This window comes from Pan paniscus, chromosome 6 (genome assembly GCF_029289425.2).
Source record: "Pan paniscus chromosome 6, NHGRI_mPanPan1-v2.0_pri, whole genome shotgun sequence".
NCBI classification, from domain to species: domain Eukaryota; kingdom Metazoa; phylum Chordata; class Mammalia; order Primates; family Hominidae; genus Pan; species Pan paniscus.
Window position 1 is genome coordinate 127,133,228 of NC_073255.2, and position 22,667 is coordinate 127,155,894.

Here is a 22,667-nt window from a genome sequence, read left to right on the forward strand (position 1 = left end):
AATATCTACGCAGACATCTCTATAAGTATGGAAATATCTACACCGCCATCAGTATAAACATGGAAATATCTACACTGCCATCTGTAGATAGATGGAAAAATCTACACCGCTATCTCTATAAATATGGAAATATCTACACCGCCATCTCTATAAACTTGAAAATATCTACACTGCCATCTCTATAAAGATGGAAGTATCTACTCTGCCATGTGTATAAACACGGAAATATCTACACCACCATCTGTGAAAACATGGAAATAACTACACCGCTATCTGTATAAACATGGTAATATCTACACCGCCATCTGCATGTCCATGGAAATATCTACGCTGCCATCTGTATAAACATGGAAATATCTACACGACCATCTGTGTATAGATGGAAATATCAACAACGCCATCTCTACAAACATGGAAATATCTACACCGCTATCTCTATAAACATGGAAATATCTGCACCGCCATCTGTAAAACATGGAAATACCTCTACAGTCATCTATATAAACATGGAAATATCTACACAGCCATCTGTATAAACATGTAAATATCTACACTGCTATCTCTATAAACATGGAAATACCTACACCGCCATCTCTATAAACATGAAAATATCTACACTGCCATCTCCATAAACATGGAACTAACTACTCCGCCATCTGTATAAGCATGGAAACATCTACACCGCCATCTGTGTGAATAAGTAAATATCTACAATGCCATCTGTATAAAGATATAAATATCTGCACCGCGAGCTGTATAAACATGGAAATATCCACATCGCTATCTGTATAAACGTTGAAATACCAACACATCTATCGGTATAAACATGGAAATATCTACAACGCCATCTACATAAACATGGAAATATCTACACTGATATGTCTATAAACATGGAAATATCTACAACGCCATCTGTATAAACATAGAAATATATACACCGCGATCTGTATAAACATGGAAATATCTACACCGCGATCTGTATAAACATGGAAATAACTTCACCACGATCTGTATAAACATGGAAATATCTACACCGCTATCTGTATAAACATGGTAATATCTACACCACCATCTATATAAACATGGAAGTATCTACACCGCAATCTGCATAAACATTGAAATATCTACACTGCCATCTGTAAAAACATGGAAATATCTACACAGTCATCTGAATGAACATGGAAATATCTACTCCACCATCTGTATAAACATGGAAATACCTACAATACCATCTGTATACACATGGAAATATCTACACAGACATCTGTATAAGTATGGAAATATCTACACCGCCATCTGTATAAACATGGAAATATCTACACTGCCATCTGTAGAAAGATGGAATTATCTACACTGCTATCTCTATAAACATGGAAATATCTACACCGCCATCTCTATAAACATGAAAATATCAACACTGCCATCTCCATAAAGATGGAAGTATCTACTCCGCCATGTGTATAAACACGGAAATATCTACACCACCATCTGTGAAAACATGGAAATATCTAAACCGCTATCTTTATAAACATGGAAATATCTACATGGCCATCTGCATGTCCATGGAAATATCTACGCTGCCATCTGTATAAACATGGAAATATCTACACGGCCATCTGTGTATAGATGGAAATATCAACATCGCCATCTGTACAAACATGGAAATATCTACACCGCTATCTCTATAAACATGGAAATATCTGCACAGACATCTGAAAAACATGGAAATAACTCTACAGTCATCTGTATAAACATGGAAATATCTACAATGCCATCTGTATACACATGGAAATATCTACACAGCCATCTGTATAAACATGTAAATATCTACACTGCTATCTCTATAAACATGGAAATATCTACACTGCCATCTCTATTAACATGAAATTATCCACACTGCCATCTCCATAAACATGGAACTAACTACTCCGCCATCTGTATAAACATGGAAACATCTACACCGCCATCTGTGTGAATAAGGAAATATCTACAATGCCATCTGTATAAAGATATAAATATCTGCACCGCGAGCTGTATAAACATGGAAATATCTACATCGCTATCTGTATAAACGTGGAAATACCAACACATCTATCGGTATAAACATGGAAATATCTACCATGCCATCTATATAAACATGGAAATATCTACACCGCTATGTCTATAAACATGGAAATACCTACACCGCTATCTCTATAAACATGGAAATATCTACACCGCTATCTGTATAAACATGGAAATATCTACACCGCTATCTGTATAAACATGGAAATATCTACACAGCGATCTGTATAAACATGGAAATATCTACACCGCGATCTGTATAAACATGGAAATATCTACACCGCGATCTGTATAAACATGGAAATATCTACACCACCATCTATATAAACATGGAAATATCTACACCGCCATCTGCATAAACATGGAAATATCTACAATGCCATCTGTAGAAAGATGGAAATATCTACACCGCAATCTGTGTAAACATTTAAATATCTACACCGATATCTGTAAAAACATGGAAATATCTACAGCGCCATCTCTATAAACATTGAAATATCTACACTGCCATCTGTAAAACATGGAAATATCTACACAGTCATCTGAATAAACATGGAAATATCTACACCACCATCTGTATAAACATGGAAATACCTACAATACCATCTGTATACACATGGAAATATCTACACAGACATCTCTATAAGTATGGAAATATCTACACCGCCATCTGTATAAACATGGAAATATTTACACTGCCATCTGTAGAAAGATGGAAATATCTACACGGCTATCTCTGTAAATATGGAAATATCTACACCGCCATCTCTATAAACATGAAAATATCTACACTGCCATCTCCATAAAGATGGAAGTATCTACTCCGCAATATGTATAAACACGGAAATATCTACCTCACCATCTGTTAAAACATGGAAATATCTACACCGTTCTCTGTATAAATATGGAAATATCTGCACCGCCATCTGCATGTCCATGGAAATATCTATGCTGCCATCTGTATAAACATGGAAATATCTACACGGCCATCTGTGTATAGATGGAAATATCAACAACGCCATCTGTACCAACATGGAAATATCTACACCGCTATCTCTATAAACATGGAAATATCTGCAGAGCCATCGGTAAAACATGGAAATAGCTCTACAGTCATCTGTATAAACATGGAAATATCTACAATGCCATCTGTATACACATGGAAATATCTACACAGCCATCTGTATAAACATGTAAATATCTACACTTCTATCTCTATAAACATGGAAATATCTACACCGCCATCTCTATAAACATGAAAATATCTACACTGCCATCTCCATAAACATGGAACTAACTACTCCGCCATCTGTATAAACATGGAAACATCTACACCGCCATCTGTGTGAATAAGGAAATATCTACAATGCCATCTGTATAAAGATATAAATATCTGCACCGCGAGCTGAATAAACATGGAAATATCTACATCGCTATCTGTATAAACGTGGAAATACCAACACATCTATCGGTATAAACATATAAATATCTACAACGCCATCTATATAAACATGGAAATATCTACACCGCTATGTCTATAAACATGGAAATATCTACACCGCCATCTGCATGTCTATGGAAATATCTACGCTGCCATCTGTATAAACATGGAAATATCTACACGGCCATCTATATAAACATGGAAGTATCTACACCGCTATGTCTATAAACATAGAAATACCTACACCGCTATCTCTATAAACATGGAAATATCTACACCGCCATCTCTATAAACATGAAAATATCTACACTGCCATCTCCATAAAGATGGAAGTACCTACTCTGCCATGTGTATAAACACGGAAATATCTACACCACCATCTGTGAAAACATGGAAATATCTACACCGCTATCTGTATAAACATGGAAATATCTACACCGCCGTCTGCATGTCCATGGAAATATCTACGCTGCTATCTGTATAAACATGGAAATATCTACACGGTCATCTGTGTATAGATGTAAATATCAACAACGCCATCTGTACAAACATGGAAATATCTACACCGCTATCTCTATAAACATGGAAATATCTGCACAGCCATCTGTAAAACATGGAAATACCTCTACAGTCATCTGTATATACATGGAAATATCTACATCACTATCTGTATAAACGTGAAAATACCAACACATCTATCGGTATAAACATGGAAATATCTACAACGCCATCTATATAAACATGGAAATATCTACACCGCTATGTCTATAAACTTGGAAATACCTACACCGCTATCTCTATAAACATGGAAATATCTACACCGATATCTGTATAAACATGGTAATGTCTACACCACCATCTATATAAACATGGAAATATATACACCGCCATCTGCATAAAGATGGAAATATCTACAATGCCATCTGTAGAAAGATGGAAATATCTACACCGCAATCTTTGTAAACATGGAAATATCTACACCGATATCTGTAAAAACATGGAAATATCTACACCGCTATCTGTATAAACATGGAAATATCTACACCGCGATCTGCATAAACATGGAAATATCTACAGCGCCATCTCTATAAACATTGAAATATCTACACTGCCATCTGTAAAAACATGGAAATATCTACACAGTCATCTGAATAAACATGGAAATATCTACACCACCGTCTGTATAAACATGGAAATACCTACAATACCATCTGTATACACATGGAAATATCTACACAGATATCTGTATAAGTATGGAAATATCTACACCGCCATCTGTATAAACATGGAAATATCTACACTGCCATCTGTAGAAAGATGGAAATATCTACACCGCTATCTCTATAAATATGGAAATATCTACACCGACATCTCTATAAATATGAAAATATCTACACTGCCATCTCTATAAAGATGGAAGTATCTACCCCGCCATGTGTATAAACACGGAAATATCTACACCACCATCTCTGAAAACATGGAAATATCTACACCGCTATCTGTATAAACATGGAAATATCTACACCGCCATCTGCATGTCCATGGAAATATCTATGCTGCCATCTGTATATACATGGAAATATCTACACCGCCATCTGTGTATAGATGGAAATATCAACAACGCCATCTGTACAAACATGGAACTATGTACACCGCTATCTCTATCAACATGGAAATATCTGCACAGCCATCTGTAAAACATGGAAATACCTCTACAGTCATCTGTATAAACATGGAAATATCTACACCGCAATCTCTATAAACATGGAAATATCTGCAGAGCCATCGGTATAACATGGAAATACCTCTACAGTCATCTGTATAAAAATGGAAATATCCACAATGCCATCTGTATACACATGGAAATATCTACACAGCCGTCTGTATAAACATGTAAATATCTACACTGCTATCTCTATAAACATGGAAATATCTACACCGCCATCTCTATAAACATGAAAATATCTACACTGCCATCTCCATAAACATGGAACTAACTACTCCGCCATATGTATAAACATGGAAACATCTACACCGCCATCTGTGTGAATGACGAAATATCTACAATGCCATCTGTATAAAGATATAAATATCTGCACCGCGAGCTGTATAAACATGGAAATATCTACATTGCTATCTGTATAAACGTGTAAATACCAACACATCTATCGGTATAAACATGGAAATATCTACAACGCCATCTATATAAACATGGAAATATCTACACCGCTATGTCTATAAACATGGAAATACCTACACCGCTATCTCTATAAACATGGAAATATCTACACCGCTATCTGTATAAACATGGAAATATCTACACCGCGATCTGCATAAACATGGAAATATCTACACCGCGATCTGTATAAACATGGAAATATCTTCAGCACGATCTGTATAAACATGGTAGTATCTACACCACCATCTGTATAAACATGGAAATATAAACACCGCCATCTGCATAAACATGGAAATAGCTACAATGCCATCTGTAGAAAGATGGAAATATCTACACAGCAATCTGTGTAAACATGGAAATATCAACACCGATATCTGTAAAAACATGGAAATACCTACACCGCTATCTGTATAAACATGGAAATATCTACACAGCGATCTGCATAAACATGGAAATATCTACAACGCTATCTGTTTAAAGATGGAAATATCTCCACTGCTATCTCTATAAACATCGAAATATCTACAAAGCCATCTGTATAAACATGGAAATCCTTACAAAATTATCTGCATAACCATGGAAATTTCTACACCGCCATCTGTATAAACATGGAAATATCTACACAGCCATGTGTATATACATGAAAATATCTACACCGCTATCTACATAAACATGGAAATAACTACAACGCTATCTGTATAAACATGGAAATATCTACACCGCCATCTATATATCCATGGAAATATCTGCCCCGCCATCTATATAAGCATGGAAATATCTACACGGTCATCTGTGTATAGGTGGAAATATCAACACCGCCATCTGTACAAACATGGAAATATGTGCACCGCTATCTGTATAAACATGGAAATATCTACACCGCGGTCTGTGTAAACATGGAAATATCTACACCGCTATCTGAATAAACATGGAAATATCTACACGGCTATCTCTATAAACATGGAAATATCTACACCGTGATCTGTATAAACATGGAACTATTTACACCGCTATCTGTATAAACATGGAAATTTCTACACCGTTATCTGTATAAACATGGAAATAATATCTACACAGCTATCTCTATAAACTTGGAAATATCTACACCGCCATCTGTAGAAACATGGAAATACCTATACAGTCATCTGTGTAAACATGGAAATATCTACACAACCATCTGTATAAACATGGAAATATCTACAATGCCATCTGTATACACATGGAAATATCTACACGGCAATCTGTGTATAGATGGAAACAACAACACCGCCATCTGTGCAAACATGAAAATATCTACACTGCTATCTCTATAAACATGGAATTATCTACACTGCATTCCGCATAAACATGGAAGTATCTACACGGGTATCTGTATAAACATTTAAATACCTACACCACAGTCTGTATAAACATGGAAATGTATACAGCGCTATCTGTATAAACATGGAAATATCTGCACCGTTATCTCTATAAACATGGTAATATCTTCAAAGCCATCTGTATAAACATGGAAATACCTACACAGTCATGTGTAGGAACATGGAAATATCTACACTGCCATCTGTATAAACCTAGAAATATCTACACAGCCCTCTGTATAAATATGGAAATATCGGCATAGGCATCGTGTAAACATGGAAATATCTGTACCGCTATCTGTATAAACATGGAAATACCTACACAGCTGTCTCTATAGACATGGAATTATGTACATCGCTATGTGTATAAACATGGAAATATCTCCACTGCTGTCTGTATAAACATGGAAATACCTCCACCGATATCTGTTTAAACATGGAAATATCTACAGCGCCATCTCTATAAACATTGAAATATCTACACTGCCATTTGTAAAAACATGGAAATACCTACACAGTCATCTGAATAAACATGGAAATATCTACACCACCATCTGTATAAACATGGAAATACCTACAATAAAATCTTTATACACGTGGAAATATCTACACAGACATCTGTGTAAATATGGAAATATCTACACGGCCATCTGTATAAACATGGAAATATCCACACTGCCATCTGCAGAAAGATGGAAATATGTACACCGCTATCTCTATAAATATGGAAATATCTACACAGCAATCTCTATAAACATGGAAATATCTACACCGCGATCTGTATAAACATGGAAACATCTACACCGCCATCTGTGTGAATAAGGAAATATCTACAATGCCATCTGTATAAAGAAATAAATATCTGCACCGCGAGCAGTAAAAACATGGAAATACCTACGTCGCTATCTGTATAAACGTTGAAATACCAACACCGCTATGGGTATAAACATGGAAATATCTACAACGCCATCTCTAGAAACATGGAAATATCTACACCGCTATGTCTGTAAACATGGAAATACCTACACCGCTATTTCTACAAACATGGAAATAGCTACACGGCTATCTGTATAAACATGGAAATACCTACACCGCGATCTGTGTAAACATGGAAATATCTACACCGCTATCTCTATAAACATGGAAATAACTACACCGCGATCTGTATAAACATGGAAATATCTACACCGCGATCTGTATAAACATGGAAATATCTTCACCACGATCTGTATAAACATGGAATTATCTACACCACTATCTGTCTAAACATGGTAATATCTACACCACCATCTATATAAACATGGAAATATCTACACCGCCATCTGCATAAACATGGAAATATCTACAATGCCATCTGTAGAAAGATGGAAATATCTACACCGCAATCTGTGTAAACATGGAAATATCTACACCGATATCTGTAAAAGCATGGAAATATCTACACCGCTATCTGTATAAACATGTAAACATCTACACCGCGTTGTGTATAAACATGGAAATATCTACACAGTGATCTGTATAAAGATGGAAATATCTACACAGATATCTCTATAAACATGCAAATATCTACACCGCCATCTGTATAAACATGGAAATACCTACAAAGTCACGTGTATAAACGTGGAAACATCTACACAGCCATCTGTATAAACATGGAAATATCTACACAGCCATCTGTATATACATGGAAATATCTACATCGCTATCTGTATAAACATGGAAATAACTACACCGTTATCTGTATATACAAGGAAATATCTACACCGTGATCTGTATAAACATGGAAATATCTACACCGCTATTTGTATAAATAAGGAAATATCTACACAGGTATCTGTATAAGCATGGAAAAAAATAAACCTCTATTTGTATAAACAAGGAAATATATACACCGTGATCTGTATAAACATGGAAATAACCACACCGCTATTTGTAAAAACAAGGAAATATCTACACAGCCATCGGTTTAAACATGGAAATATATACACAGACATCTGTTTTTACATGGAAATATCTACACCGTTATCTGTATAAACATGCTAATAACTACACCGCTATCTGTATAAATGTGGAAATATTTACACCGCTATCCCTATAAACATGGTAATATCAACACCGCGATCTGCATAAACATGGAAATATCTACACCATGATCTGTATAAACATGGAAATATCTACACCGCGATCTGTATAAACATGGAAATATCTACACCGTGATCTGTATAAACATGGAAATAACTACACCGCCATCTCTATAAACATGGATATATCTACACCCCTATCTGTATAAACATGGAAATATCCACACCGCTATCTCTATAAACATGGAAAAATCAACACCGCTATCTCTATGAACATGGAAATATCTACACCGCTATCTCTATGAACATGGAAATATCTACACCGCCATCTCTATAAACATGGAAATATCTACACCGCGATCAGTATAAACGTGGAAATATCTACACCGCCATCTGTACAAACATGGAAATACTTACAAAGTTATCTGTATAAACAAGGAAATATCTACACCGCCATCTGTATAAACTTGGAAATATCTACACCGCCATCTACGTATCCATGGAAATATCTGTGCCGCCATCTGTATAAACACGGAAATATCTACACGGTCATCTGTGTATAGATGGAAATATCTACACCACCATCTGTATAAACATGGAAATATCTACACCGTGGTCTGTATAAACATGGAAATATCTACACCGCTATCTGTATAAACATGGAAATATCTACACCGCTAACTCTATAAACATGGAAATATCTACACCGTGATCTGTATAAACATGGAAATATTTACACCGCTATCTGTATAAACATGGAAATTTCCACACCGGTATCTGTATAAATATGGAAATATCTACACCGCTATCTCTATAAACATGGAAATATCTACACCGCCATCTGTATAAACATGGAAAAACCTATACAGTCATCCGTGTAAACATGGAAATATCTACACCACCATCTGTATAAACATGGAAATATCTACACCGGTATCTGAATAAACATGGAAATATCTACACCACGATCTGTATAAACAAGGAAATATATACACCGCTATCTGTATAAACATGGAAATATCTGCACCGCTATCTCTATAGACATGGAAATATCTAAAAAGCCATCTGCATAAACATGAAAATACCTACACAGTCATGTGTAGGAACATGGAAATATCTACACTGCCATCTGTATAAACATAGAAATATCTACATAGCCCTCTGTATAAATATGGAGATATCTTCATAGGCATCTATATAAACCTGGAAATATCTACACCAACATCTGTATAAACATGGAAATATCTACACCGCTATCTGTATAAACATGGTAATATCTACACCACCATCTATATAAACATGTAAATATCTACACCGCCATCTGTATAAACATGGAAATATCTACAATGCCATCTGTTGAAAGATGGATCTATCCACACCGCAATCTGTGTAAAGATGGAAATATCTTCACCGATATCTGTAAAAACATGGAAATATCTACACCGCTATCTGTATATACATGGAAATATCTACACCGCGATCTGTGTAAACATGGAAATATCTATTGCTCCATCTCTATAATCATTGAAATATCTACACTGCCATCTGTAAAAACATGGAAATATCTACACAGTCATCTGAATAAACATGGAAATATCTACACCACCATCTGTATAAACATGGAAATACCTACAATACCATCTGTATACACATGGAAATATCTACACAGGCATCTGTTTAAATATGGAAATATCTAGACTGCCATCTGTATAAACATGGAAATATCTACAGTGGCATCTGTAGAAAGATGGAAATATCTACACCGCTATCTCTATAAATATGGAAATATCTACACCGCCATCTCTATAAACATGAAAATATCTACACTGCCATCTCCATAAAGATGGAAGTATCCACTCCGCCATGTGTATAAACACGGAAATATCTACACCACCATCTGTGTAAACATGGAAATCACTACCCCGCTATCTGTATAAACATGGAAATATCTACACCACCATCTTCATGTCCATGAAAATATCTATGCCGCCATCTGTATAAACATGGAAATATCTACACGGCCATCTGTGTATAGATGGAAATATCAACACCGCCATCTGTACAAACATGGAAATATCTACACCGCTATCTCTATAAACATGGAAATATCTGCACTGCCATCAGTAAAAACGTGGAAATACCTATACAGTCATCTGTATAAACATGGAAATATCTACAATGCCATCGGTATACACATGGAAATATCTACACAGCCATTTGTATTTACATGTAAATATCTACACTGCTATCTCTATAAACACTGAAATATCTACACCGTCATCTATATAAACATGAAAATATCTACACTGCCATCTCCATAAACATGGAACTAACTACTCCGCCAGCTGTATAAACATGGAAACATCTACACCGCCATCAGTGTGAATAAGGAAATATCTACAATGCCATCTGTATAAAGATATAAATTTCTGCACCGCGAGCTGTATAAACATGGAAATATCTACATCGCTAACTGTATAAACGTGGAAATACCAACACATCTATCGGTATAAACATGGAAATATCTACAACGCCATCTATATAAACATGGAAATATCTACACCGCTATCTCTATAAACATGGAAATATCTACACCGCTATCTGTATAAACATGGAAATATCAACACCGCGATCTGTATAAACATGGAAATATCTACACCGCCACCTGTATAAACATGGAAATATCCACACGGCTATCTGTATCAACATGGAAATATCTGCAACACTATCTGTGTAAACATGGCAATATCTACATCGCTATCTGTGTAAACATGGAAATATCTACTCCGCTATCTGTATAAAGATGGAAATATCTACACCGCTATCTGTATAAACATGGAAATGTCAACATCGCTATCTCTATAAACACGGAAATATCTACACTGCTATCTATATAAACATGGAAATATCTACACCGCCATCTCCATAAATATGGAAATATCTACACCGCTATCTCTATAAACCTGGAAATATCTACACTGTTATGTGTATAAACGTGGAAATATCTACAACGCTATCTGTGTAAACATGGAAATATCTACACAGCTATCTGTGTAACCTTGGGAATATCTACACTGCAATATGTGTAAAGATGGAAAGATATACACCGCAATGAGTTCAAAGATGGAAATATCTACACCGCTAACTCTGTAAACATGGAAATATCTACACAGCTATCTGTATAAACATGGAAATGTCTACACCGCTATCTGAATAAATATGGAAATATCTACAGCGCTATCTCTATAAAAATGGAAATATCTACAACACTATCTGTGTAAACATGGAAATATCTACACCGCTATTTTTATAAACATGGAAATATCTACACCGCAATCTGTATAAACATAGATATATCTGCACCGCAATCTTTATAAACATGGAAATATCTATACCGCAATCTGTATAAACATGGAAATATCTACAAAACTATCTGTGTTAACATGGAAATATGTACACCGCTATCTGTGGAAACATGGAAATATGTACACCGTTATCTGTATAAATATGGAAATATCTACACCACGATCTCTATAAACATGGAAATAGTCACACCGCTATCTGCATAAACATGGAAATATCTACACAGCCATCTGTAAAAACATGGTAATATCTACACCACTATCTGTAAAAACATGGAAATTACACCGCTACCAGTATAAAAATGGTAGTATCTACTCCGCCATCTGAATAAACATGGAAATATTTTACACCGCTATTTGTATAAACATGGAAATATCTACACCATTATCTGCACAAACATGGAAATACTAACCCTGCCATCTGTATAAACATGGAAATATCTAAACCACCATCTGTAAAACATGGAAGTGTCTACACTGTCATCTGTATAAACATGGAAAAACCTACACAGCCATCTGTATAAACATGGAAATATCTACTCTGCCATCTATATACACAAGGAATTATGTACACTGCCGTCTGTATGAACACGGAAATATCTTCACCGCTATCTCTATAAATATGGAAATACCTACACCGCCATCTGTATAAACATGTAAATATCTACACCGCTATCTGTATAAAGATGGAAACATCTACACCGCTATCTTTATAAACATAGAAATATCTGCACTATTATCTCTATAAACATGGAAATATCTACAACATTATCTGTGTAAACATGGAAATATCTACACCGCTATCTGTGTAAACATGGAAATATGTACACCGCTATCTGTGTAAAGATGGAAATATCTACACCGCAATCTGTGCATAGATGTAAATATCTACACCGCTATCTCTGTAAACATGGAAATATCTACACTGCTGTCTCAATAAACATGAAAATATCTACACTGCTGTCTGTATAAACATGGAAATATAAACACCACGATCTGTATAAACATGGAAATATCTACACCACGATCTGTATAAAGATGGAAATATTTACACCGCAATCTGTATAAACGTGGAAATACCTACAACACTATCTGTGTTAACACGGAAATAAATACACCTCTATCTGTGTAAACATGGAAATATGTACACAGCTATCTGTATAAACATGGAAATATCTGCAACACTATCTGTATAAACACGGAAATCTCTCCACCGCTATCTGTATAAACATGGAAATATCTACATGGCTATCTTTATAAACATGGAAATATCTACAACACTATCGGTATAAACATGGAAATATCTGCAACACTATCTGTATAAACATGGAAATATATACACCGCTATCTGTATAAACATGGAAATATCTACACCTCGATCTGTATAAACATGGAAATACCTTCACTGCTATCTGTATAGACATGGAAACATCTACACCGCTATCAGCATAAACATTGAAATATCTACACCGCTATCTGTGTAAACATGGAAATATCTAAACAGCTATCTGTGTAAACATGGGAATATCTACACCGCTATCTCTGTAAAGATGGAAATATCTACACCACAATCTGTGCAAAGATGGAAATATCTATGCTATGTCTATAAACATGGAATTATATGCACCGCTCTCTGTATAAACATGGATATATCTACACCGCTATCTGTTTTATCATGGAAATATCTACAAGGCTATCTCTAAAAATATGGAAATATCTCCACCGCCATCTGTATAAATATGGAAATATCTACACCGCGAGCTGTAGAAACATGCAAATATCTACACCGCTATCTGTATAAACATGGAAATAGCAACACCACTATCTTTATAAAAATGGGAATATCTACACCGCTATCTGTATAAACATGGAAATATCTACACCACTATCTCTATAAACATGGAAATACCTACACCGCCATCTCTATAAACATGGAATTATCTACACCGCCATCTCTATAAACTTAGAAATATGTACACTGCCATCTCTATAAACATGAAAATATCTACACCGCCATAAGCATAAACATGGAAATAACTACACCGCTGTCTGTATAAATATGGAATTATCTACACAGCCATCCCTATAAACATAGAAATATCTACACTGCCATCTGTAGAAAGATGGAAATAACTTCACCGAGATCTGCATAAACATGGAAATATCTACACCTCTACATGTATTAACATGGAAGTATCTACACCGCTATCTGCATAAACATGGAAATACCTACACTGCCATCTGTATAAACATGGAAATACCTGCACCGGGATCAGAATAAACATGGAAATGTCTACACCGCTATGTGTATAAACATGGAAATATCAACACCACTATCTGTATAAGCATGGAAATATCTACACCGCTATCTGAATAAACTTGGAAATATCTACACCACTATCTTTATAAACATGGAATTACCTAGACCACCATCTCTATAAACATGGAATTATCTTCACCGCTATCTCTATATACATAGAAATATCTACACCGCCATCTCTATAAACATGGAAATAACTACACCGCCGTCTGCATAAACATGGAAATATCTACAACGTGATCTGTATTAACATGGAAATATCTACACCTCTATCGGTATAAACATGCAAATATCTACACCACTATCTGTATAAACATGGAAATATCTACACCGCTATCTGTATAAACTTGGAAATATGTACACCGCCATCTGTATAAAGAGGGAAATATCTCCATGGCCATCTGTATAAACATGGAGAGATCTCCACCGCTATCTGTATAAACATGGAAATATCTACAATGCTATCTGTATAAACATGGAAATGTCTACAACATTATCCGTGTAAACATGGAAATATGTACACCGCTATCTGTGTAAAGATGGAAATATCTGCACCGCAATCTGTGCTAATATGGAATTACCTACACCACCATCTCTGTAAACATGGAGATATCTACAGTGCTATCTGTATAAACATGGAAATATCTACTCCACTATCTGTATAAACATTGAAATATCTACACCACTGTCAGTATAAACATGGAAATATCTACACCACCATCTGTATAAACATGGAAATAACCACACCGCCTTCTGAATAAACATGGAAATATCTACACCGCTATCTGTATAAATGTGGAAATATCTACACCGCTATCTCCATAAACATGGAAATATCCACACCACGATCTGTATAAACATGGAAATATCTCCACCGCTATCTGTATAAACATGGAAACATCTACACCGCTATCTATATAAACATGGAAATATCTACACCGCTGTCTGTATAAACATGGAAAAATCTACAACACTATCTGTGTAAACATGGAAATATCAACACAGCTATCTGTGTAAACATGGAAATATCTACAAAGCTATCTGTATAAACATGGAAACATATACACCACGATCTGTAGAAAAAGGAAATATCTACACCGCCATCTGTATAAACATGAAAATATCTGCACGGCCCTCTGTATAAACATAGAAATATCAACACTGCCATCTGTATTAACATGGAAATACCTACACAGTTATCTGTATAAACATGGAAACATCTACACCACTATCTGTGTAAACATGGAAATATCTACACCGTAATCTGTGTAAACATGGAAATATCTACACCGCTATCTTTGTAAAGATGGAAATATCTACACTGCAATCTGTGCAAAGATGGAAATATCTAAACCGCTATCTTTGTAAACATCGTAATATCTTCACCGGTATCTGTATAAACATGGAAATAACTACAACGCTATCTGTGTAAATATGGAAATGTCTACACAGCTATCTGTGAAAACATGGAAATATCTCCACCGCTATTTTTGTAAATATGGAAATATCTGCACCACAATCTGTGCAAACATGGAAATATTTACACCGCTATCTCTATAAACATGGAAATATCTACACAGCAGTCTGTATAAACATGGAAATACCTACACAGTCATCTGTATAAACATGGTAACATCTACACTGCTATCTGTATAGTCATGGAAATATCTACACCACTATCAGTATAAACATGGAAATATCTACAGCGCTATCTGTGAAAACATTGAAATGTCTACACAGGTATCTGTGTAAACATGGAAATATCTACACTGCAATCTGTAAACACATGGAAATATCTACACAGCCATCTATATAAACATGTAAATACCTACACGGCTATCTCTATCAGCATGGAAATACCTCCACTGCTATCTGTATAAACAGGGAAGTAGCCACACCGCGATCTGTATAAACAATGAAATATCTACACTGCAATGTGTAAAAATATGAAAATATCTACACAGTCATCTGTATAAACATGGAAATATCTACACCTCCATCTGTATAAACATGGAAATATCTACACTGCAATCTCCATACATATGGAAATATCTACACAGCCATCTGTATAAACATGGAAATATCTACACCGCTACCTCTATAAACATGGAAATACCTACACCGCAATGTTTATAAACATGGAAATATCTACACCGCTGTCTGTATAAACATGGAAATATCTACACCGCTTTCTTCATAAACTTTGAAATACCTACACCGCCATCTGTATAAACATGGAAGTATATCCACCGCTATCTATATAAACACGGAAATACCCCCACCGCTATCTGTATAAACAGGGAAATATCTACAACATTATCAGTATAAACATGGACATATCTACACGGCTATTTCTATAAACACAGAAACAGCTACACAGCAATCTGTATAAACATGGAAATATCTACACCGCTATCTGTATAAACATGGAAATATATACGCTGCTATCTGTATAAATATGGAAATATCTACACCGCTATCTCTATAAACATCGAAATGTCTACAACGCTATCTGTATAAACATGGAAATATCAACATCGCCATCTGTAAAAACATGGAAATATCTACAAAGTAATCTGTATAAACATGGAAATATCTACACCTCCATCTGTATAAACATGGAAATATCTACACTGCGATCTGTACAAACATGGAAATATTCACACCACTACCTATATAAACATGGAAATACCTACACTGCAATCTTTATGAACATGGAAATACCTATGCCACTATATATATAAACATAGAAATATCTACACCGATATCTGTATAAATATGGAAATATCTACACCGCTATCTTTATATACATGGAATTGTCTACACTGCTATCTATATAAACATGGAAATATCTACACCGCTATCTGTAAATACATGGAAATATCTACACCGCTTTCTGTATAAACATGGAAATATCTACAACGCAATCTGTATAAACATGGAAACATCTACATGGCTCTCTCTATAAACATGGAAATATATACACGGCCATGTGTATAAACATGGAAATACCTACACAGTCATCTGTATAAACATGGAAATATCTACACCTCCATCTGCATAAACATGGAAATATTTACACTGCCATCTGTATACACCTGGAAATATCTACACAACCATCTGTATAAACATGGAAATATCTACACTGATATCTCTATAAATCTGGAAATACCTTCACTGCAATCTGTATAAACATGGAAATAACTGCATTGCTATCTGTATAAAAATGGAAATATCTAAACCGCTATCTGTATAAACTTGGAAATATCTACACTGCCATCTGAATAAACAAGGCAATATCTCCACCGCTATCTGTATAAACATGGAAATATCTCCACCGCTGTCTGTATAAACATGGAAATATCTCCACCGCTATCTGTATAAACATGGAAATATCTACAACGCTATCTCTATAAACATGGAAATATCTTCACTTTCTGTACAAACATGGAAATACCTACACTGCTATCTCTATAAACATGGAAATATCTACATCACTATCTGTATCAACATGGAAAAATCTCCACCGCTATCTCTATAAACATGGAAATATCTACACCACTATCTGTATAAACATGGAAATATCTACTCTGCCATCTGTATAAACATGGAAATATCTACACAGCCATCTCTATAAACATGGAAATAGCTCCACTGCTATCTGTATAAACTTGGAAATAGCCACACAGCTATCTGTATAAACAATGAAATATCTACACCGCCATGTGTAATAATGTGAAAATATGTTCACAGTCATCTGTATAAACATGGAAATATCTACACCTCCATCTGTATAAACATGGAAATATCTACACTGCCATCTGTATACACATGGAAATATCTACACAGCCATCTGTATAAACATGGAAATATCTACACCGCTATCTCTATAAACCTGGAAATACGTACACTGCAATATATATAAACATGGAAATAACTCCACTGCTATCTGTATAAACATGGAAATATCTACAAGGCTATCTGTAGAAACTCGGAAATATCTACACCACCATCTGTATAAATAAGGCAATATCTCCACCGCTTTCTGTATAAACATGGAAATATCTCCACCGCTATCTGTATAAACATGGAAATATCTACACCGCTATCTCTATAAACATGGAAATATCTTCACCGCTATCTGTATAATCATGAAAATACCTACACTGCTGTCTGTATAAACATGGAAATATCTACATCGCTATCTGTATGAACATGGAAATATCTCCACCGCTATCTCTATTAACAAGGAAATATCTACACCACCATCAGTATAAACATGGGAAATCTACACTGCCATCTGTATACACATGGATATATCTACACAGCCATCAGTATAAACATGGAAATACCTACACCACAATCTCTGTAAACGTGGAAATATATCCACCGCTATGGGTATAAACATGCAAATATCTACACCGGTATCTGCATAAACATGGAAATACCTACACGGCTATCTGTACAAACTTAGAAATATGGACAACGCTATCTGTATAAACATGAAAATATCTACACCCCGATCTGTATAAAAATGGAAATATCTCCACAGCTATCTGTATAAACATGGATATACCTCCACCGCTATCTGTTTAAACATGGAAATACATACACTGCTCTCTGTATAAATATGCAAATATCTACACCGCTATCTGTATAAATATGGAAATATCTACACCGCTATTTGTATAAATATGGAAAATCAACAACGCTATCTGTGTAAACATGGAAATATCTACACAGCTCTCTGTGTAAACCTGGAAATATCTACACCGCTATCTGTGTAAAAATGGAAACATCAACACCACAATCTGTGCAAAGATGGAAATATCTACACCGCTATCTGTGTAAACATGGAAATATCAACACCGCTACCTGTATAAACACGGAAATAACCACACCTCTATCTGAATAAACAGGGAAATATCTACACCGCCATCTCTATAAACATGGAAATATCTACACAGTGATCTGAATAAACATGGAAATATTTACACCGCTATCTGTATAAATATGGAAATATATACAATGCTGTCTCTATAAAAATGGAAATATCTGCACCGCTATCTGTATAAGCATGGAAATATCTACACCAATATCTCTATAAACATGGAAATATATACACCGCCATCTGTATAAGTATGGAAATATCTTCACAGTCATCTGTATAAACATGGAAATATCTACACCGCAATCTCTATAAACATGAAAATATCTACACCACCATCTCCATTAATTTGGAACTATCTACACCACCAGCTCTGAAAACATGGAATTATCTACACCGCTATCTGTATAAACATGGAAATATCTACACTGTCATCTGTATAAAGGTGGAAATATCTACACCGCGAACTGTATAAACATGGAAATATCTACACCGCTATCTGTATAAACATGGAAATATCTACACAGTCATCTGTATAAACATGGAAATATCTTCACCGCTATCTGTATGAACATGGAAATATCTACACCGCTATTTCTATAAACATAGAAATATATACACGGCCATCTCTATAAACATGGAAATATCTACTCCACCATCTGCATAAACATGGAAAGATCTACACCGCCATCTGTATTAACATGGAAATATCTACAACGCTATCTCTATAATCATAGAAATATCTACACCGCCATCTCTATAAACAGGGAAATATCTACACCGCCATCTGTATAAACATTGAAATATCTACACTGCCCTCTCTAGAAAGATGGAAATGTCTACACCGCGATCTGTATAAACTTGGAAATATCTACAGTGCCACGTGTATTAATTGGGAAATATCTACACCGTTATCTGTATAAACATGGAAATATTTACACCAAGAATTCTATAATCATGGAAATATCTACACCACTATATGTATAAACATGGAAATATCTAAACCGCTATCTGTATATACATGGAAATAACTACACTGCGATCTGTATAAACATGGAAATATCTACATGGCTATCTCTATAAACATGGAAATATCTAAACCACCATCTGTATAAATATGGAAATAACTACACAGTCATCAGTGTAAACGTGGAAATATCTACACCACCATCTGTATAAACGTGGAAATATCAACACCGGTGTCTGTGTAAACATGGAAATATCTACACCGCAATCTGTGTAAAGATGGAAATATCTACACCGCAATCTGTGCCAAGGTGGAAATATCTACAACGCTATCTTTGTAAACATGGACATATCTTCAATGCTATCTGAGTAAAAATGGAAATATCTACACAGCTATCTGTGTAAACTTGGAAATATCTTCACCGCTTTCTGTATAATGATGGAAATACCTGCACCGCAATCTGTGCAAAGATGGAAATATCTGCACCGCTATCTCTGTAAACATGGAAATATCTACACCGCTATCTATATAAACATGAAAATATCTACACCGCCATCTGTATAAACATGGAAATATATACAGTCATCTGTATAAACATTTAAATATCTACACCAACATCTCTATAAACATGGTAATATCTACACTGCCATCTGTATTCACATGGAAATAGCAACACAGCCATCTATATTCACATGGAAATATCTACACAGCCATCTGTACAAACAAGGATATATCTACATCGCTATCTCTATAAACATGGAAATCTCTACACCGCTATCTGTATAACATGGAAATACCTACACCGCTATCTGTATAAATATGGAAATATCTACAGTGCTATCTGTAAAAACATTTAAATATCTACACCGCTATCTGTATAAACTTGGAAATACCTACACCACTATCTGTGTAAACATGGAAATATCTACACCGCTGTCTCTGTAAACATGGAAGTATCTACACCACTATCTCTGTTAAGATGGAAATATCTACAGCACAGTCTGCGCAACGATGGAAATATCTATACCGCTATCTGTGTAAAGATGGAAATATCTACACCGAAATCTGTGCAAAGATGCAAATATCTACTCCGCTATCTGTATAAACGTGGAAATATCTACACCACGATCTGTATAAACATGGAAATATCTACACCACTATCTGTATAAACAGGGAAATATCTGAACCACTATCTGTATAAACATGGAAATATCTACACCGCTATCTGTATAAACATGGAAATATGTAAACCACTATCCCTGTAAACATGGAAATATCTACACCGCTATCTGTAGATACATGGAAATATCTAAACAGCTATCTCAATAAACATGGAAACATCTACAACACTATCTGTGTAAACATGTAAATACCTACAGAGCTATCTGTGTAAACATGGAAATATCTACACCACTATCAGTATATACATGGAAATAACTACACCGCAATCTCTGCAAAGATGGAAATATCTACACCGATATCTCTGTAAACATGGAAATATATACACCTCTATCTGTATAAACATGGAAATACCTACACCGCCATCTGAGTAAACATGGAAATATCTACACCGACATATGAATAAACATGGAAATATCTACACCGCCATCTGTTTAAATATGGAAATAACTACACTGCTATCTCTATAAATATGGAAATATCTACACCAAAATCTGTATAAACATGGAAATATCTCCACCTATATCTGTATAAACATAGAATCATGTACACCGCTATCTCTATAAACATGGAAATACCTACACGGCTATCTGTATAAACATGGAAATACCTACACCACTATCTGTATAAACTTGGAAATAACCGCACCGCTATCTGTATAATCATGGAAATATCTACATCACTATCTCTATAAACATGGAAATAACTTCACCGCCATCTCTATAAACATGGAAAAATCTACACCGCTATCTGTATAAGCATAGAAATGTCTACACTGCTATCTGTATAAATATGGAAATATCTACACCACTATCTCTGTAAACATGG